Source organism: Ceratotherium simum, chromosome 4 (assembly GCF_057802395.1).
Source record: "Ceratotherium simum simum isolate JZ-2026a chromosome 4, ASM5780239v1, whole genome shotgun sequence".
Lineage (NCBI taxonomy): Eukaryota > Metazoa > Chordata > Mammalia > Perissodactyla > Rhinocerotidae > Ceratotherium > Ceratotherium simum.
Genome location: NC_141903.1, coordinates 22,882,100 through 22,902,063, shown reverse-complemented (window position 1 = coordinate 22,902,063; position 19,964 = coordinate 22,882,100). Strand labels below are relative to the sequence as shown.

Here is a 19,964-nt window from a genome sequence, read left to right as displayed (position 1 = left end):
GCTTTGAAGTTCTGTGGGCCTAAGTTGGAATCATTGCCACATACTAGCTGTGTGACTTTGGACAGGTGACCTAACCCTTCTGAACCCTAACCTCAGAATGGGGATTACAATAGTACCTACCTCACTGGGTTAGTTTGAAGATTGAGTGGAGTCACTATGTAAATCACCAGCATAGCATATGGCACATAAGAAGTGCTCAATAAAGGGTAGCTACTACTAATATTATCATGATGGTGATGATGTTGATGCTCTCCTCACTCAGGCACCTCTGCCTTAGTTTAGGCATTTATTTTCTCCTGCCTAGATGATTGCAACAGCCTCCTGACTCATTGGTCTCCCTGCCTCCTCTGGTCTTGTTCACCTCCACTGACTCTTATTTCTTTTCTTTCTAAAACACAGCTCTGATCACACCATTCTACCTCTTAGGACCCTCAAATATCTTCTCATTGCCTAAACGATAAAGGTCAGACTTTTTAGCTTCAGGGACCCCAACAGCATTAACTTATAGGGGTGTTCCATAAATATCTGTTGAATACTAATTTGCTTACTTATTTGTAACCCACTATTGATACCAGCTGGCTAATTAGTGTCAGAGGACTTGTGGCTACCCAGTAAGGGTTTGAGCAGGACTGGAGACTGCACAACTCCAGGGGGCACTTGTCACATTATTTTCTATGTGAATGGACCTCTTAGAACCCAGTGTTGTTCCTGGAGTTGGACAGTGCAGTGGCCTGGAAGAGTCCTGGATTCTCATGTAGTCTCCACCCTTGGGCAAGTCACCTAGTGGCTTTGAGCCTTAGTGGTAAAACGAGGATAGCAAGGCCTGAACTACCTTCCCTTACAGTTGTGGGGAGGCTCGTGAAGGTGAAAGGTCTTATAAACTGGGAAGTGCTGTCTCCTAGAATTTCTGCTATTATTGTCACCAGTAGTGACCGTGAGCATTAAAGACTGAAGAGAACCTAATCGCAGCAGTGAATTTCTAAAATAAAAGCTCCATTACGAGCAGTGGGTATGTGATGGGCCCAAGGATATTATTTATTTAGAATTTGAACTACTCTGTTTTTCTTATTTCAATGGCAATACTCATAATAGCAGAAAATAATAGTCTAGCAAAAAAGAGAAAATAAAAACACCCATAATTCCGCCCACATAGGAGCAAACCTTACTAATTCCTTGATATATTTTCTTCTAGAATATTTTTCCCCACTTAATGTATCACAAACCTCTTTTCACTTTAATAAATACACCTTCCCAGTGTAATTATTAATGGATGCATATTATTCGGTGTGAGGACACGCTTTAATTTATTTAACCAACACACTCTTGCTGGCATTTAGGTTAATTCTTACTTTTCCCTGTTACAAATGGGCTGCAAGGAATATCCTTGTAGCTAAATCTGTGTGCACATCCGTGCTGATTGCCTCAGGTTAAATCACAGAAGTGGAATTACAGGGTCAAAGAGTAGGCATATTTTTTAAAAGGCTTTTGCAAAGAACTGTCAATTGCCTGTAGTAAGATTGTATGCTCAATTGGATTTTGAAGGTCATTTCTGTCTAATAGTGGAGCGTGAAAAATAAATAAACTTTGAACTTTCAAATGGAATTAGTCTCTGCTGGGCTGTAATACGAGTTTAGTCAGAAATGTGGGGAATGGTGCTCAGTGATGGAGTAGTAGGAAAGCCATATTAATAGGTATTAGGCTATTTTCTTTTCTTCAGATCTTCTTAATATTTAAAATTGGGGTGTAATTTTTACAGAATGTTTATTTTAACTGATTTTGGTAGAGACGGCTAGAGCTCACACGTATCTGATTCCCCTCTCCTTCTAGGCATGTGGGAAGATGACATTCCTCAGTTCTTTGCATAGGTGGGGCCAGTGACTGGGTCTGGCCAATGGGCTGTGAGCAGAAGGATATGGGTCGCTTCTGGAGCGAAGGACTTAATTGCCAAGATGAGGACCCCCTAGAGCTCTGTTCGGCATGTTAACTGAGGAGGCCCGGTGTTACAGATGGTACACTGTGGTGGGGCCTCCGTCAGCTGGGTCTCTGCGCGTCTCCTGAGGACAGTTGCCCTGGAGAGTCACCTGCACCGGCGTGGACTTCATGTGAGTAAGAAACAAACATGTTGTGCTAAGTCACTAAGATTTAGATTTTTTTTTTAAATTGAAGCATAATCTAATTTATCCCAACTAATACAATGACGTAATTTGATTCCAGAGCTAAGCTATTAGTCACTTTATGAATACTGCTCAGAGTGCCTGTTCTGTGCTGGGCACTGTGGAGGATAGAAGAAAGAATAAACTTAATCTCTGCCTGCAAAGTATTACATAACTTATGGTTCATCTCTATTTGTTGAAGAACATGTATATGTTGAATATTATAGATCTGCATAGGTAGTGTATACTCTTTAAAAGGACTTTGTTGTGAGAAACTGGTTCACATAATAACAGGTATAATGAACATCTATAGTTCTCGTTCGCCCAGCGTTGCTTGCTCTGTCCCTCCCTTCTTCCTTTGGGAAACTCTCCTGCCCTGTGTGATTTGGATGGGGTAGCCAATTATACTCCCCACTTCCCTGGCCATGGGACGAAGCATATAACTTCCCTGGAATTTTTTGAATTGAAGATCGAGGTGGTAGCTCTGTCTTGCCCCCATGTCATGAGCTATAGGAATTGATCCCAGAAATAATGTCCCGGAGGAGCCTGAGATAACTCAGACAACTCTTAGACCAAAGCTGAGGTGAAATCTAGAGTGTTCAACAGAGACTGATTCTCACGCTGTTTGAGCTCCTGGATTCCGACTAGCCTGGAGCCAGTACACCTGTGTGCCTACAGATGCCTCAGCCAATAAATTCCCTTTCTTTTTTGTTTTACACTAGTTTCATTTGGTTTCTGTTTCTTCCAATAGAAAGAATTCCCATTAATATAACAAATATTATATTTTTTGAGAACAATAATCACGTGCTGATAACCACTGACATTTATTGAAAGCTTTACGTACATAATCTCATCTAATCCTTTTAACAGTCCCTAAACTGGTATACTTATTAGCATCATCCCCACTTTACAGAGAGAGTGAGTAAGGCCAGGCCAAGACAGGTAACTTGCCAAGGTCACACAGTTTCTAAGTGGTAGGACAGGAATAAGACCCAGGCAGTCCGACTTCCAAGCCCACAGTCTTAGCATAGCTCCACGTGAGCACGAGTCTTAATATCAAGGTTTATAGAAAGTGTTTTCATTTTTTGTTTCTCTGTCTGAAATTATCTTCAAAGGAGGACAAAATAATTTGTGGCTGTTTTGCAGAGTACATATAATTCCTTCTGTTTTGCAGAAGTAAAGTACAAATCCTTGTAATTTTTTTTTCGTTTTTAAAGAATCTAGAAGAAACATTTGATTATTTGGTGTAGTTCTAGAATCTATGCTTAGAAGTACTCAGTTTGGGCTACCATACGATCCAGTCATTCCACTGCTGGGTATTTATCCAAAGAACATGAAAACACCAATGCATAAAGATACATGCACCCCTGTGTTCATTGCAGCATTGTTCACGACAGCCAAGACTTGGAAGCAACCTATGTGCCCATCAAGGGGCGAATGGATGAAGAAGATGTGGTATATATACACAATGGAATACTACTCAGCCGTAAGAAACGATAAAATCCAGCCATTTGTGACAACATGGATGGACGTTGAGGGTATTATACTAAGTGAAATAAGTCAGAGGGAGAAGGTCAAATACTGTATGACCTCACTCATAAGTAGAAGATAAAAAGAACAACAAACAAACACATAGAGACAGAGATTGGATTGATGGTTACCAGAGGGGAGGAGGAGAGGGAGGAGGGCGAAAGGGATGATTAGGCACATGTGTGGGGTGATGGATTGTAGTTAGTCTTTGGGTGGTGAACATGATGTAATCAATGCAGAAAGAGAAGTATAATGATGTATGCCTGAAAAAAAAAAAGAAGCGTATAACTTTATCCTTTCTAAAAAAAAAAAAGAAAAGAAGTACTCAGTTTGGAAAGGTGAGAAATTGTGATAATAAGAATGAGTAATTTATGGATGAATGAATTAATGTGTTCGTCTCGTTAAAACCCCCATTTTATCTTCTGTACTATCCCATGTCGCCCATGGTTTTAATTTTATTGCTTTCCCTCCTTTTGTGTGTCAGGCCAGCCTGGAGAAATCCACAGGTCTTTCTGGTGCACTGGCCATAAGGGCAAGGGCACGCAGTGGCTGAGTGGGTGTTAAGACTTTTGCAGTAGATGAACGCAGCTGTCTGCTCTCTCCAGTGGAGCGTGAAGCAGAGGGGAAGCCGAAGGAGGCAACCACTCGCTCAGGCTGGCAGCATGGGGCTAAGGTTTCAAGCAGGGTTGTCATTATGCTAATAGCTTCCGTGGATCCGGAGCCAGTGACCCTGTGAGGGAAGCGAGAACTCTTGAAGGTCCATTTGAAGTCTTTGCGTATCCGTTTGAAGGCTCGTGACACCTGTCCTTGGCACCTCCTAATTGATTTCATTTTACGCTCGCACGGAGAGCACAGCTCCATTAAGGTCCAAAGACCTTGCAGACCTCACCGATGTTTGAGGAGAGGCAGTGCCTTGCAGGTAGCAGTCGAGTGCAGAGGATCAGAGTGTGGACTCCGGAGACACACTGCCTAGATTCGAATGTCAGCCTTTGGCTTCAATTGTCGTGTAAGTTCAGGCAGGTGGCTTCACCCCTTTACTTCCATTCCTCATTTGTAAAGTGGGTGATAGTAGCACCCCCCGCAGAGGGTTGTGTGAGGTATAAAATGAATTAGTACATGTGAAACACTTAGATCACACTTGACATTTATGCTCCATGAATGTTAGGGAGAAAGCTTTGGGGAGGGCTGATGTTTGCATGTGAAACAGAGCAGTCCTGGGGGAGCCCTGATCAAGCACTTAGCAGCCGGATGACCTTGGACAAGTCAAGTGTTCTTTCTGCCCTTGAATGAAATGTGATCACCTGAGAGAGCACCGTAAGTGGTGCTTCGTAAATGGTACTTTTTTTCCCTCTGGACCTCAGTTTTCCCATCTGTAAAGTGAAGGTGGTTGAGGACTTTTCTGCCTTTAACTGCTTAAGAATTTGAGTCTGATGTCAGAGGTGCTGATTAAAAATGGTCTCCTTTTTGGGGCGACTAGGTGAGCCAAAGCGTCAGGGTGAGTAGGGCTCCCTCAGGGTTAAGGATTGTCACCCAAGAGAGTTGCCATCTGCTGTCACCACGGCAGAGGGCAGGGTTCTGAGGGAATGGGCGCAGGGAGGAGCAGCACAGAGAGGCAGCAGTGACAATGGGCTCCAAACCAACTTTGCTACTGATTAGCTCTGGGGCCATGGTGTCTCCCAGTCTTCAGCTTCCCCATCTGGAAAAAACAAGAGGGCCCCTTTGAGGATTCTAAGGAGTGGGGGGTGATAAGGCACTGAGGCAGAGGGGTTTGGGAGATTCAGGAGAAAATGGGGGATAGGGATGGAGGAGTGCCCCAAACTGGCTTCATCTATCTCCTAGCCCTGTTATTTTGGAAGATTGATGGTGCAAGTGCTATCATCCCAGTTCTACAGAAGAGGAAAGTGAGAGAGACTCAGTGCTTGTCAGGTCCTGCAGTGAGTCAGCAGCAGAGTCAGCTCCTAATTCCAGATTTGCTGACTCCCAGTCCAGTGCTCTTTCTCCAGAAGACTGAGTTAAGAATCAGGGTAGCTGGATACTGATATCAGTTCTGCCAAAAGTGGGGTCTTATAAGTTGGGGATAACTTATTGGTCTCGCCAAGCCTCAGTTTTCTCAACTGCAAAATTGGGGGTTTACATGAGATTGCCTCTAAAGTCCTTTTCAGCTCTGAAGTCCTAGAAACGTCTATCTGCCCATCAGACTCACCTCCGTTGCCTTCCAAAGAGCAAAGTTGAGCTTGCCAAAGTCTTTCCATCAGGGCCTCAAGTACTTACCACTTTCTTGAAGACAATGTGTGAAAATTACTTTTATTGCTGGATAGGGAAGTTAGTAATAAAAGCCAACTCCTTGGGTGCCCTAATTCCACTTTAGGAAGAATGAACATATTGTTTTAATTAATCATATGAAAGCAAAATTAGCATGATTGTGTGAAAGGGGTTGTAAATCATCCGATCCACATCATTGAGCAAAGAGCATTTAGTTATCCCAGAGTTGTTAAAGATTTTGTCTACCCAAGTGAAAATTCAATTAGTACTAGCTTCAGCTTATATAAAACTAAGGATTTTCAACTGTGGGATAATACTCTTTGTGTGTGTGAATACCACCTTGTGCCACTTTGATAAATTACTGTAATTAACTGTATCCTACACAAGCTAAACAAAATTTACTGAACTGTTGTTGCATAAAAGGGATATCTTCTCTTCTCTTGTTGAGGAGATTACTCTAATCTCTACATGATATGGCCTCAAATATCATGCTTTTTGTGCTGAGGTTTGAAAGTATCTACAGAATTCTAGCTGGCACTAGTAAGACGCAGTTGGTTCTCGTCACACTCCACCTTTTCCCCTCTGGGTATAGAGGCATCAGCTCTGGGCTTCACTATGATTCAATTACATGTGCTATGTTTAATTAGCTAGCTGGGGAAATACTGCGAGCAGAACCAGCTTGGAACATCCTGATAGCTTAGCCAAAGGGCTGAGTTATTTCAGGAGGGGCAGAGGATGATGGAAGAGGCAAAGAGAAGAAGGCAAGGAGACTTTCGATCTCTGCTTTCTGGCACAAACTCTGCTTTGGTTACATGTCCTTCCTTTTCTTGCACACCAGGCTCTGCCCTGCTCCTCCTCTCCCACCCAAATCTCACCTGTACTTTAGGCCAACCCCTCCCTCCTTTCAGGAGACTTCCAAAGAGATCTGAATGTATATTTTACTTGTAAATGTTTGCTGGGCCTGCCAAGTCCTCTCCCCTGATTTATCAACATATCTCTTTATGGGCTCTCTGACCTTTTCTCCTTCTTCACTCTCCATGGGGTCTAATTCTCAATGAGTGAACCCCACAGAAATTGGCAGGATTTCCTTTGGAATGGTCCAGCTTCATCCTGAACTTCATCATATCAACTGTCCATCTCTCAACCCTTTGTGGGCAACGCTCTTGGAACAAGGTCACTCAGAGCCAGAGCTTGTCTAGTGTGTTGTGGTCATTCTTGAAGGATTTCTCAAGTAATTTTAACAGCACTGCTGCTGCTATTGTTAGCTAACACTTGTACCTATGCATGCTATGTACCAAGACTGTTGCAAAGAGCTATGTACGAATTATCTTATATGTCCTTACCCGGGCCCTAGGAGATGGGCGTTATTATCCCCAATTTAAAGATGAGGAAACTGAGGCTCAGAGAGGTAAATAAACTGGCTCAGATTCACATAGCTACAAAGAGTTAGAAGCTATGTTCTGTCTGTCGCTAAAGGCCATGCTCTTAGCCACAGTGCAAAACTGCTTCCCGTGCTAATAATTGTGAAAATGTTGCAGTATTCCAATGATTTATTTGCTGATCTTCTGGCTTATTTGTGCTTTGGTGCTTTCCTGGCCAGGTCAGAAGGTCGTGTCAGGTAGTGACTGGGAACTGTGTGTGACCCTGAGGATTTCCAAGGAGATGTATCACACGTGTGAGTGTCATCCATCATCTGTGTCACAATGGGGAAAAGCTTGAGAACTCTTGAACCATCTTGCTGGGCTTCATAGAAGGCAGTGCACGTACCTGGCAGTTTAGCCTTCACATTGCTGTGTAGTTATGGAATCTGTTTCTGATTACTTGGCTAAGTAAATTTACTGTGCAGTTTTCTTCCCAGGGAGCATAATTCTGTGCCACAGATATCACCACCTTCATTGATGCATCACTAGCCTGCAAGGTAAGAATGAGGATGACGACCTCTGCAAGCATCAGTTTGTATTCTGGATTGTGTGCATGGTAACCAGTGACCTCACAAGAGGGGTTTTGAGGGTTGAGTGAGATTACATATGTGACACGGCCTTAAAAACAGCAAAACGCTGTGCACATGTAAGTTGTCATTATAGCGAAATCTTGACTGATGTGGTGGCTTTTGGTGTCATTTTTTCGGGGCAGCAGGCATTACCTTCTGAATTGGTAGCCACATCCTGACTTTCCCTCTGAGGAACCACCTCATTCCATCTGGGTATGGCCCCACTCCTGATGCATAACTACAAGGCCAAGTTGATAGAAGCTCAAAGGCCATGTTGTGTCCTGCTCCCCATTCACCATGCCCCAGCTGGCTCTAGAAATGTGTGAAAAAGAAGTTCATTCCACATATAGCTGTGAGAAAATGTTTGACCCCCTCTTGGGACCACTCAACAGTGTGCCTAGTTTAGTGCTGAAAACTAAACAAAATGATCGTTGAACAAACAGCATTATGGCAACAGAAACAGAAATAAAAGAGAAAGAACCCAAAAGCACCCATAGTCTCACCATCCTAGCGAGTCATTTGACTGTTTCTAAATTTGTTTACTTCTAGTTTCTGGCCATATGGCATTGTATTTTTACATAGTTGCAATCAAAGTGTAAATAGCACTTGCTAACCTAATAATATATTCTAAATATTTTCCTATGCTGCTACATAGTGTTCTCAGTGATAAGTTTGAATGGCTCTGGAGCATTTTATTAAGTGCATTGTGAGATAATATGTATCTTGGTCTCTGCCCCAGTTCCTGATGCAGAGCTGCTGAAATGCTTTAATTTCCTAAGTGATAAGAGCGCTAGGAGCATCTTTTATTCTAATGAGGCAACTCTGGTTGGGCTCCCAGATGGGGACTAGTCACCAGAAAGACCAACCCATGATTAGAAGCTTGGAATTTTTAGCCCCACTCCCCATTCTCCAGAGAGGGGAGAGGGGCTGGAAATGGAGTTAATAGTTGATCATGCCTATGTGAGGAAGCCTCCATAAAAATCCCAATAGTATGGAGTTCGGAGAGCTTCCGGGTTGGTGAACACATCCACATACTGTGAGGGTGACATACCCAACTCCACGGGGACAGAAACTCTTGCTCTTGGGACCCTCCCAGACCTTGTCCTACGTCTCTCCTCATCTGGCTGTTCAAATGTATCCTGTATCATTTCTTTTAATAAAGGTAAATGGAAGGAAGTGTTTCCATGAGTTCTGTGAGCTGCTTTAGCAAATAGTTAAATCCAAGGGGGAGTTACAAGAAGCTACAAGTCGGACAGAAGTTGTGGGTAACCTGGGAACCTACTACTTGCGATTGGCATCTGCAGTGAGGGGCAGTCTTGTAGGACTGAGCCCTTAACCTGTGGGATCTGATGGTATCTCCAGCTAGATAGTGTCAGAATTGAGTTAAATTGTAGGACACCCAGCTGGTGTCACAGAGAATTTCTTAGAGGGGGAAAGCCCCCCCGATCTGGTGTCAGAAGTCTTGTGAGTGTGGTGATAGTGTGAGAGTAGAGAGAAACTCAGAAGGGAAGACTGGGTTTTTGCTAACTCACACATGTGCCTGGAGTTCCTAACCTGCTTTGGTTGGGTCTTTGTATTGTTTTCAATTGTCCACTGTCAGAAACAAGTGTCAGAAACAAATCTTTATTGAGCCACTCTCACGGCCACACACACACTGTGCTGGGCAGTAGGGGTTGTGAGTGAGGGCAACATGGTCCTTTGATCTGGTGAGGCAGAGGGGGTTGTGAGTGAGGGCAACATGGTCCTTTGATCTGGTGAGGCAGACAGGCAAGTGACTAGAATGAATGGAATGACATACTAAGTGCTGTAAAGAAATCACATAAGGCTGAGAGGGAGCATAATGGGGGGCGGGCATCCACTTTAGGTAGGAGGGACAAGAAAAGAAAAGCTTCTCTTCGAAAGCAATGTTTGAACTGAAAACTAAAGAACAAGAAGAATCTCAACATGGTGGATGTTAGGAGATAAAACTACTCCTGGCAGAAGGAAGAAGTCCTAGGGCAGGAAAGAACTTGTGTGTTTAGGGGACTGATGCATAACTAGCTGGAGAGGGGCTCCGGGTGAGTGTGGAGAGTCTGGGGCAAGGTTCTGCAGGGCTTTTGGGGTGATGATAAGAAATCTGTATCATCAGATAATAATGAAACAGTTCACATTGTTACCACACAAAAATGGTGTTCTCTTACCCGATGCACATAAAAAAGCCAATTAATTATGGCTTTAGGGAAAAGAAATAAGCTTTATTCTGTGAGATCAATCTGAAGGAAGATGGGGGTGTGTGCCCTCAGATCTGTCTCCCCAGTTCAGGATTTGGGGCAAAATTTAAAATGTTAGGGATAACAGGCTGGCACGTGGAAACACTGGTGGGACAGGTTTTGATTGACGGGCTTCAAGCATTTCTGGTAAGGTTCTAAATGTTTATGATGAGGTTCTAAACTTTTAAGGTAACATGGGGAAGGAATTTTAACACCGAATCTTCCTGAATGACAGACCCCTTGCTTCTGATAATAGCCTGACTTTTAAGTTCTGGACGTGTCCCGGTCCTTTGGTTCTGTGGGGAGGAGAATCTGATTCTGTGGTCATTTCAGGCCAAGATTTCTTCTTCTGAGCATGCCCTGGCTACATGACTTTGCAAATTTTCTGAAAGACAATTTCTTTCTTTCTTTTTTTTTTTTCCAGGGGACGATTGGCCCTAAGCTAATATCTGTTGCCAATCTTCCTCCTTTTTTCTTCTTTTTTCTCCCTCAAAGCCCCAGTACATAGTTGTGTATATTTGTAAGTTCTTCTGTGTGAGCCGCCACCACAACATGGCTACTGACAGACAAGTGGTATGGTTGCACACCTGGGAACACCACCCAGGCCACTGAAGCGAAGCATGTTGGACCTTAACCGCTAGGCCTGAAAGACAATTTCTTAATCACTCTGTTGATAAGAGATGGGGTCTGTTCGAAATGGCTCTAAATGGGCCCGTGGTTACATTAGAATAACACTTTTAAGCCTTCATGGTATGTTGATATCCTTGTGTGGTAGTGATGTGAGCCCCATTAGTTATTATCTCTAATTCATAGATGAAGAAACTGAGGCCCAGACAGGTTAAATGACATCTCTGAAGTTCCACCACAAATCAGCATCTGGACAAGGCATGGAGACCAAAGTCTATACTCCGCCTTTGCTCTCTTGGCTGTTTTGCTGCTCTTTCCTCCAAATGAATCTTTGGCTGCTTTGCTGGTAGCTGTCCAGAAGGTTTATACTTACACACGGTGCAGTGTCCTTCCGTAGCCACTGGCTGTGTTAAGGAGATTGAAGGGGGGTGAAGGAGAGAAGAGGGTCGAGTAAACCCGGCTTCATTGAAACTACAGGAATGATTACCTGATTGTTCTTTCAGATGGCCAAAGGGGCAGTGTCAAGCTGGAAACCCAGCAGGATTTCTAATTTGCCAGCAGAACCCAGCGCAGCCCTGAGGGGCAGCCCTGAGGGAAGAGGGTTTTAAAGGGAGAGAAAGAACGCAGCAGAATTGAAGGACGAGAGGAGGTTGCTCTACTTATTTGCAGCAGAACAAAATGAACTTAGGGCTTCATTTCAGGAATGCCAGGGAATTACCAGCTCTCAGGGTGGGAAAGGGTTTTAGAGTTTGCTCTGTCTACACACGCCCTGTGATGGCTGAATCGCCACCAAATGACTACCAAACCTTTGTCCCAGTGGCTGCAGGGTCAGCCACTGCCTCTGGAAGCAGCTTCTAACGACAGCCATTCACCTGGTCAACAAATGTTAATCAAGCTCCAAATAGCAGTTGAGCACCTGTCAGGCATGGGACTAGGTGCTGGGAGCAGTGAGATGACTGAAATCCACGTGTCCCTGCCCTGGTGGCACCAATAGTTTAGTAAGGGTTATAAGCACTAAACGATTACATGCATGGGTGAAATAAGTATAACTTACAATGTCTGTTATGGGTTGAATTGTTTTCCCCAAAATTCATATGCTGATGTCCTAACCCCCAGTACTTCAGAATGTGACCTTATTTGCAGATAGGGTCTTTACAGAGGTAATCAAGTTAGTGTGAGGTCATTAGGGTGACCCTAATCCAATAGGAATGGTGTCCTTATACAAAGGAGAAAGCTGGACACAGAGACATGCATAGAAGGAAGATGATGTGAAGAGATGCAGAGAGAAGACGGTGTCGGGGGAAGAGGGAGAATCTCCCTCTGCCCTTTCCCTTAAGGTTCTTCTGGCTGGCCAAATAATCAACAAGACAGGTTAGCAGGAGAAAATAATACCAAGTTTAATAACATGTATACATGGGAGAAAGCAGGGACACTGCGTTTCTCAACACAATAGCAGAAATTCTCGTCTTAAATATCATTTTCAGCCAATGACAAAGGAGGATTTTGGGGGTGGGGGGAGTCAGTTACAGGAGATTACCACTAAAGCACAGTAAACAAGAGTAAGGTTTATTATGTAGCTCAAGGCCTCACCTTCCACATTGATAAGTCACTAGAAATGAGCTCATCCCCCTCTCTTCTCCAAACAGAGAGGGAGATACCTTTACAAATGGAGATTTCCCTTATAAATGTAAATGATTGTCTGGCAACTCTTCGCAGGGTCATCCAGAGAATGTGGCCAGAGAGACAGAACTTCTGATAAGAGGGGCTTGTTGGTGCCTTTCCTATTGTAACATTTACCCTACGTTATCTTTACAGCCATCATGATGGATCTGTTCCAGGAAGGAGCCACCATGTCAAATTCTTTAGGCAGTTAGTGGGGGAGGTCAAATGTCCCTAGAGAAAACAACCAAGGTAAAGAGATAGGTTTCAGGGTGGCCAAATCTTGATCTCCCACAACGGCCACCCACCAGCCAAGGAGAGAGGCCTGGAATAGATCCTGTCCTCACAGTTCTCAGAAGGAACCAACCCTGCTGGCACCTTGGTCTCAGACTTCTGGTCTCCAGAACTGTGAGACAATAAGTTTCTGTTGTTTAAGCCACTCGGTTGGTGGTACTTTGTTGTGGCAGCCCTAGCAAACTAATACAATGTCATAGAAGAGAAGTGTGCTGTGAGAAAATAATGGGATTGAGGGAGGGAAATGTAGTTCCAATTTAGGGGTTCACAAAGGCCTACCTGAGGAGGTGGCGTTTAATCTGGAGCCTGAGGTCCTCCTGTTGCCCCTCTCAGCCCCTCTCTTACTACACCACCTCTCGCTCACTCCACTCCAGCTACACTGACTTCCTTGCTGTTCTTTGAACATACCAGCGATACTCCTACCTCAGGGCCTTTGCTCTAGCTGTTCTCTCGGCCTGGAATGCTCTCCCCCTGGGTATTCTCTGACTAATTTCCTCATCTCCCTCAAGTATTGGCTCAAATATCAACTTCTCAATGAGTCCTACCATCACCACGCCCACCCTACTTAAAACGACAACTCGTCTATTACCACCCCCTCCCTTGCCCTGGAACCCCCAGTCCTCCTTTCTTTGTTATACCTTTCTTTTTATTCCTTAGCTCTTACTCATTTATATGCTCATTGTTTATAGCATTTATTTCTGGCTAGAACTTAAGTTCTGCGAGGGCAGGGATTTTTGCCTGCTGTGTTCACTGCTGTATCCCAAGCACCAAGAACAGTGCCTGGCATGGAGCGGGCATGAGGCGATGCACAGTTGTTGAGTGAACATATGAATAAGGACTGTGAAGAGTCAGGAAGAGTGTTTGCGGCAGAGGGAGCTGCATGCATACAGGCCAGAGGCAAGAAAGAGCTCAGGATGCTCATGGAACAGAAGGACAGGTAGGTAGCCCATGGGAGACTGATGGGAGATGAGGTTGGAGAGTGGGCAGAAGCCAGATATTTGGACATCTCTGATTCTTAGGAATTTTTTTTCCTTACACTGGGTCATGATCAGAGTCCTTACAGATATCACCCCTGGTCTTAGTTCTCTACCTTGGAGTAACATCAAGCATCTTTTAACTAACGGTGGCCCATCAGACGTCTGACATTGGACATCATGATCACTCTCCACCTCTGACTTTTCTCCAGGCAAGGGTGTCTTTTAAAAGAAGACCCTTAATAAATATGAGTTTATTTCTTGCTCACATAAAGTTAAATTTGGTGTTTTTGATTGTTGAGAGGCTTGTCTCCAAGCAGTAATTGAGAGACCAGGCTCCCTGCATCCTGTGGCTCCGCCTTCTTCAACAAATGGCTTCCAGGGTCACTGTGGAAGGAGAAAGAGCACGAATGCTTGCACATGGGAGATTTTTAGGGCCAAGCCTGGAGGTGTGTTACATGACTTCTACTCGTATTTTATTGGCTAGAACGTAGTCTATGGCCACACTGAACTGCGTGGACAACTGGAAACTGTGATCTAGCTGTGTGTCCAAGAAGAGGAGGAACAGGTTTTGTGATCAGCCAGCAATCTCTGACAAATGTGTTTGTTGGTTCAGACTCATCCTTCCTGCCCTGATTCCTTTCCAACAAGGGCGGCTTTTGAATTTTCTCACCGTTTAGTCACTCTCTTCTGCTTATGCATTGATTTGTCAATGTTCCTCTGAAAATGTCATTTCCGGAACTGAGCCTGGCACACAGGAGTGGTCTGAGCAGGACGGAACTGGTAGGTGAGGCTGTTGGAACGTAGGCCCTCCACTCTGAGCACTGAGGACCCAGGGGGAGTGTTGGTGGTCCATATCTTCTCCATTCCTTCTGCCTTTCTGCCTGCCCAGATGTTCTTGAAACCTGTCTCAGGGAGGGACATCTCCCTTTCCAGCCATGCCTCCGCCACTCGCACAAATTTAGAGGTGACATATTGCACTGCTTACAGCGTGGGCTTCAGAATCTGATAGACCTGGGTTGGAGTTCTGCCCTCTTTTCTTACTAGCTGTGTGACTTTGAGCAAATGTCTTAAACTTTTTAAAGCGGTTTCCTCCCCTGTAAAATGGAGATGATGATGATGATGATGATGATGATGATGATGATGATGATATAGGAATTCTGTGAAGAGTCAATGAGATCACTGACTTAAAATGCTTAGCATAGAGGCTGGCACATGGTAAGTGCTTAGTTAAGTGGTGGCTAATAATGAACCACTTTCTCCTCCAGCCACAAACCTACTCAATGTTTTTCAAATAGTTCCTGTTTCCTTCCTTTGTTCCAGTTTTCCATCACTCATGCTATCTTCCCTCTGCTCTCTGTCCATCCAGCTCCTCCTCGAACTCCCAACTGGACTTTCTATCTTCCTAACTGAAAACTTCCCTGTTGAGAAATGAATGACAGGAGATGTAAGATGCTGAAAAGTTAGGGGAAAGTACATGGCACAGGCTTTGCCTGAACCCCTTTCTCCTCCCACCTAGAAGATGCTGGAAATGTTTTATTCATGAGGTTGAGCCAGGGCTTCCCAACCCTTCTCTAACGCAAACCCAAGACTCCCTCTGGTTTCTGAGAGAGAACAGCCAGTACAGACAATTTTACGGTCTAACAGGCTGTCGAGGAGTATATTTGGCAAGTCATTTTCTGTTTTGCAAAACTAATTAGAGATGGATAAATTTAAATGGTTGTGGAAGCCAACAATAAAACATTATGTCCTCATTAGCTGAAATAGTGCTGTGGCTTCCCCTCTTGTATGAAGGACCTTGACTCAGAAAAATGAGGCTCTGGCCGAGTGGCGTGCTGGATCTGGTGCCTGCTCATGTGGGCCAGTTGCATACATCCCTTCCCACTCCACGTTCAGTGACATCACCTCGGTGGCTTGGAACTGGTCCTGGTGGGAGTATTTACTCCATAGAAATTGGCAAGTGCTACAAATCAGGGCTCCACCCCAAGCTGGTTGGTAAACATTTACCAACACACCACTGCTCTGGTTGTTGTAGAGGAGCCAGGTCCAGCTATCCTTGAGGCTTATATGTATAAACCATGAAGTTCCAGGCATTATTTTGATTAACGAAGTGTCTTTGGAAATAGCTTTCTTCCTTTTGGGCCCCAAGGCTCCTGTGAGTGTCTGACAGAGCACTTTGCTTTAGGGGAAGAGACAGGACTTTGGGAGCAGAGGCCAGGGATGGCGGTTTCCATAGCAACCTGGGCAGGGAGTGGGGCTGGAGAGGCATTTTTAAAGGAGCACTTCTTAAATTGTAATGTGCAGGTGGATCACCTGGGCATCTTGTTAACATGCAGATTCTGACTCGGTGTCTGGTTTGGGATGGTGCCTGAGATCCTTCATTTCTAATGAGCTCCGCGGTGATGCCAGTGCTGCTCTGCACCATTCCGTGAGTAACACAGGTGATCGTGGACAGAGGGATCTCAAACGTTGATGAGACTCATCAAACGTTAAATCTACCAGAGCCCAAGGACTGGTGCATCTCTTGCCCCAGCCTCAGACCTACCAGCTTAGGGGGAGAAAAGATGTCTTAACTGTACCCACCAGCACAGGATTAAGCAGAGCTGGATTCAAATCTCATTTCTACCAAATAGTATGACTTCAGCAAATTGCTAACTTTCCCTGAGCCTCAGTTTCCCAAGCTATGAAATGGTGCCATCACTTCACGGGAGGGTTGTGAGGATGAAAGGAGAGAAGGCAGGAGTGCTTACTGCAGTCTAGGTATGCAGTGGACGCTCCACAGACACGAGCTCCTCTCCTCTCCCTGCTTCCCCATCGGTCTCAAGCCTAAGGTCAAACAACCTTCTCTAGTAAACAAACCACCTTTTTACCCCAATCTACCATTTTTTAAGTTATGAAAATTAAAAAATTGCTTTTGCATAATTGCAAAATAATTTTTTTTAATTTTTAATTTTTGGGTGTATGTGAGGAAGATCAGCCCTGAACTAACATCTGTCGCCAATGCTCCTCTTTTTGCTGAGGAAGACTGGTGCTGGGCTAACATCCATGCCCATCCTCCTCCGTGCACCCGGGATCCGAACCTGGGGCTGCTGCAGTGGAGCATGTGCACTTAATCGCTATGCCACCGGGCGGGCCCCAAAATAATTTTTAAAATTATAAAAAGGGAGGGCCGGCCAGGTGGCGTAGCGCTTAAGTGCACATGCTCCGCTTTAGCAGCCCGGGGTTCACAGGTTCTGATCCCAGGCTCGCACTGACGTACCTCTTATCAGGCCATGCTGTGGCGGCGTCCCATATAAAGTAAAGGAAGATGGGCATGGATGTTAGCCCAGGGCACATTTTCCTCAGAAAGAAGAGGAGGATTGGCAACAAATGTTAGCTCTGTGCTGATCTTCCTCACCACACAAAAAAAAAAAATTATAAAAAAGTAAATAAAGATACCCATCCCACCTACCCAGTTAGGTAACATTTTGGTATATTTTCTGCCAGACTTCTTATATGTATTTTATTTTACAACAAAAATGGGATTATATTCAACCTATTGTTTTACGAATATACCATTGGTAGGTTTTCATGTCTAGAGGCAGAGATCACTCACTGTTATTTGAATGGCTGTACGTTTAAGGCAGCCTTCTAAAGACGTGACTGGAGACAAAATCTGCCTGCTGGATTCAGTTCACCTTTCAGGAAGGAATGTGCCAGGCTATGGGGAGCAATGTTTTGGAGCCTTCCTCTTGGTTTCTGTGGGATCCTGGTCCCCAGACGCCTCCACGTGGTCTGGCATGAAGAAGGCCAACGGTCACGAAGTCCTGGACTTCAAGAAGCCACAGCTGAATCCAGAGGGAGAGCAGGAGCTCACTGTGGGGAGAGCCCAAAATAAGGTTCTGATCCCAGGACAGTCTGAGACCAGAGGACATCTGTGGACTCTGCAGTCATGGGTCTGCAGATTGAGTCCTGGAATGAGAAATATTGAGTGAAGGAAAAGCCCCAGGAGAGAGGAGATGATGAATTCAACTCTCTGCAATCTCTTTCCCCAGCAGGAACCCCAAATGCCTTACCAGGTCTCCTTGAGAATGGCTCTTCATGACCCTCTAATGCTGGAAGCTGCTGTCGGTGGGGTGGGGGAAATGGGGAGGCATTCATTTATCCATTCATTCCTTTAGTCAGCAAGTATTTATTGAGCTCCTACTATGTGCCAGATACTTTCCTGGGTCCCAGAACTTTCCAGGTGAACAGGATAAACAAGCTCCCAGCTCTCACACATGGTGCATTAAAGTTGAGGAGGCAGTATATGCTTAAGACAAAACCAGGATAACTCAAGCTGGCAATAAGTGCAAGGAAGAGAATGAAACATGGTAATGTGGAGAATGACTGGTGCTATTTAGATGGGGTAATCCGGGCAGGCTTCTCTGAGGAAGGGCATTTCAGCAGACCTGTGAAGGATGTGAGGATTTCTTTTGAACCAAAGTCTGTCCCTCCTTCTGGAGCTACATTGTTGGAGACTTCTCCTCCTGGCAGGAGCAAAACCTTAAAGTTTTTTGCAGGTGTGGGTGTGCCCTTTAGACCCTCCATCTTCTCTTCTCCAGACAAACATCCACAGGTCTTTCAGCTGTTGCTCATAGGACCCAATTTAGCTCTGCTCAGAATCCTTCTCAATCAGTTCTGGAGATATATATATATATATATATACACATTTAATCTGACAGCCAGAATGGAACATTGAGTATGATCAGCACAAAAGGACTATATTATGCCCTTTGTACTGGATCCCACACTCTTATTCATTCATTCAGCCAAAGAAGTGGGAAGGTTTTTTTTGATCGGGTACATCACATTGTCTTCTTAATTGAGCTTGCAGTCAAATCACGCAAGTCCTTTATAGATCTTGTAACTTGTGCCATGGAATTTTGGAAAGTAAATGCAGACAGAAGCTTACATTTATTTGTATTAAATTTACTCTTGTTAGTTTTGGCCTAATTCTTCAAGCCAGTCTGGATATTGTTGTTTTCTGGTTCTGTCAGTCAATATTTTTCATTCCTTCAGCAATTTACCAGGGAGACTAAGCGAGGAGCCTGCGTGAGAGATGATGGCAGTTTGGCCTAAGGTGGTAGGAATGGAAACAGAAAGACAAGGATGGATTCAGGACATATTTAGAGGTTGGGCTGATGGTTTGGAGGTAGTAAGGAAGAGAGAGGAACCAACATAATTCCAGGTTTGGGGCCTGAGCAATGGGGCCAATATGGTACAACAAACTGAAATAGGTAAGAATGTTATGGACTGAATGTTTACGTCCCCCCCAAATTCATGTGTTGAAGCCCTAAATCCCAATGTGATGGTATTAGGAGGTGGGGCCTTTGGGAGGTGATTAGGTTAGATGAGGCCCTGAAGGTGCAGCCCTCATGGTGAGATGAGTGCCCTTGTGTCATCAGAGAGCTTACTTCTTCTCTCTGCTCTCCACCAGGTGAGGCTACAACAAGCAGTTGGCAGTCTGCAACCCGGAAGAGGGTCCTCACCAGAACCTGACCATGCTGGCACTCTGATCTTGGACTTCCAGCCTCCAGAACTGTGAGAAAATAAACGTCTGTTTATAAGCTCCCTGGTCTACAGTACTTCAACAGCTTGAACTAAGACCATTGGGAAGGGGCATATTTGTGTGGAAAAATGATTTCACTCAGTGGGATTACAGTAATTTTTATTTTCTTCTTCATATTTTGTGTATTTCCAAGTTTTTAACAATAATATTTAGGGGCAAGAAAGAGAAGACCGTGAAACTTGGTTCTGATTATTGAATTCAGAACAAGACATGGAGGATGAGGCAGGAGTGGCACTGTATGTATAGAATGTTACAGGAATTTTCTTTTTAAACCAGACTATAGAAACCAGATCTGTATTCCTTGCAAAAGCAGAGACTCAGAGGTGACCCTATTGAGCCACACAAATTTCTGATGGAAATAGAAATGAAAGATGTTCCCAGCCTCATTCAGCTTTTATCAAATACAAGAACCAGAGGGCATGATCGAAGCTAAGAAAGGATTGAGCCCCGAGGAGTTGTGGATGAGTGTGTTAACCAGGGAGTAGTTAATCCTTGGAATATGCTTATAGAAGTTAGCAATAAAATAGCATAAATGCTTTAAAATAGATTTTATATTCAGAAAACAGAAAGCCGGGACAAAGGCATCATTTTTATTGCCAGGTTCTAGCCTTCAATTTGCTGTAGGACCTTTGCCAA

At 44.4% G+C, this 19,964-nt stretch overlaps 1 long non-coding RNA gene across 1 annotated transcript in view; it reads left to right on the top strand.

Moving 5' to 3' along the window:
* Positions 1-19,442, top strand: part of LOC147917212 (uncharacterized) — a 41,883-nt gene extending 22,441 nt beyond the window's left edge. Inside the window, exons 2-5 of the long non-coding RNA XR_015551925.1 lie at positions 1,828-2,102; positions 3,536-3,639; positions 7,804-7,863; positions 19,197-19,442. This is a non-coding gene — a long non-coding RNA (uncharacterized LOC147917212). The remainder of the gene's footprint in view (positions 1-1,827; positions 2,103-3,535; positions 3,640-7,803; positions 7,864-19,196) is intronic.
* Positions 19,443-19,964: the final 522 nt, after the last annotated feature.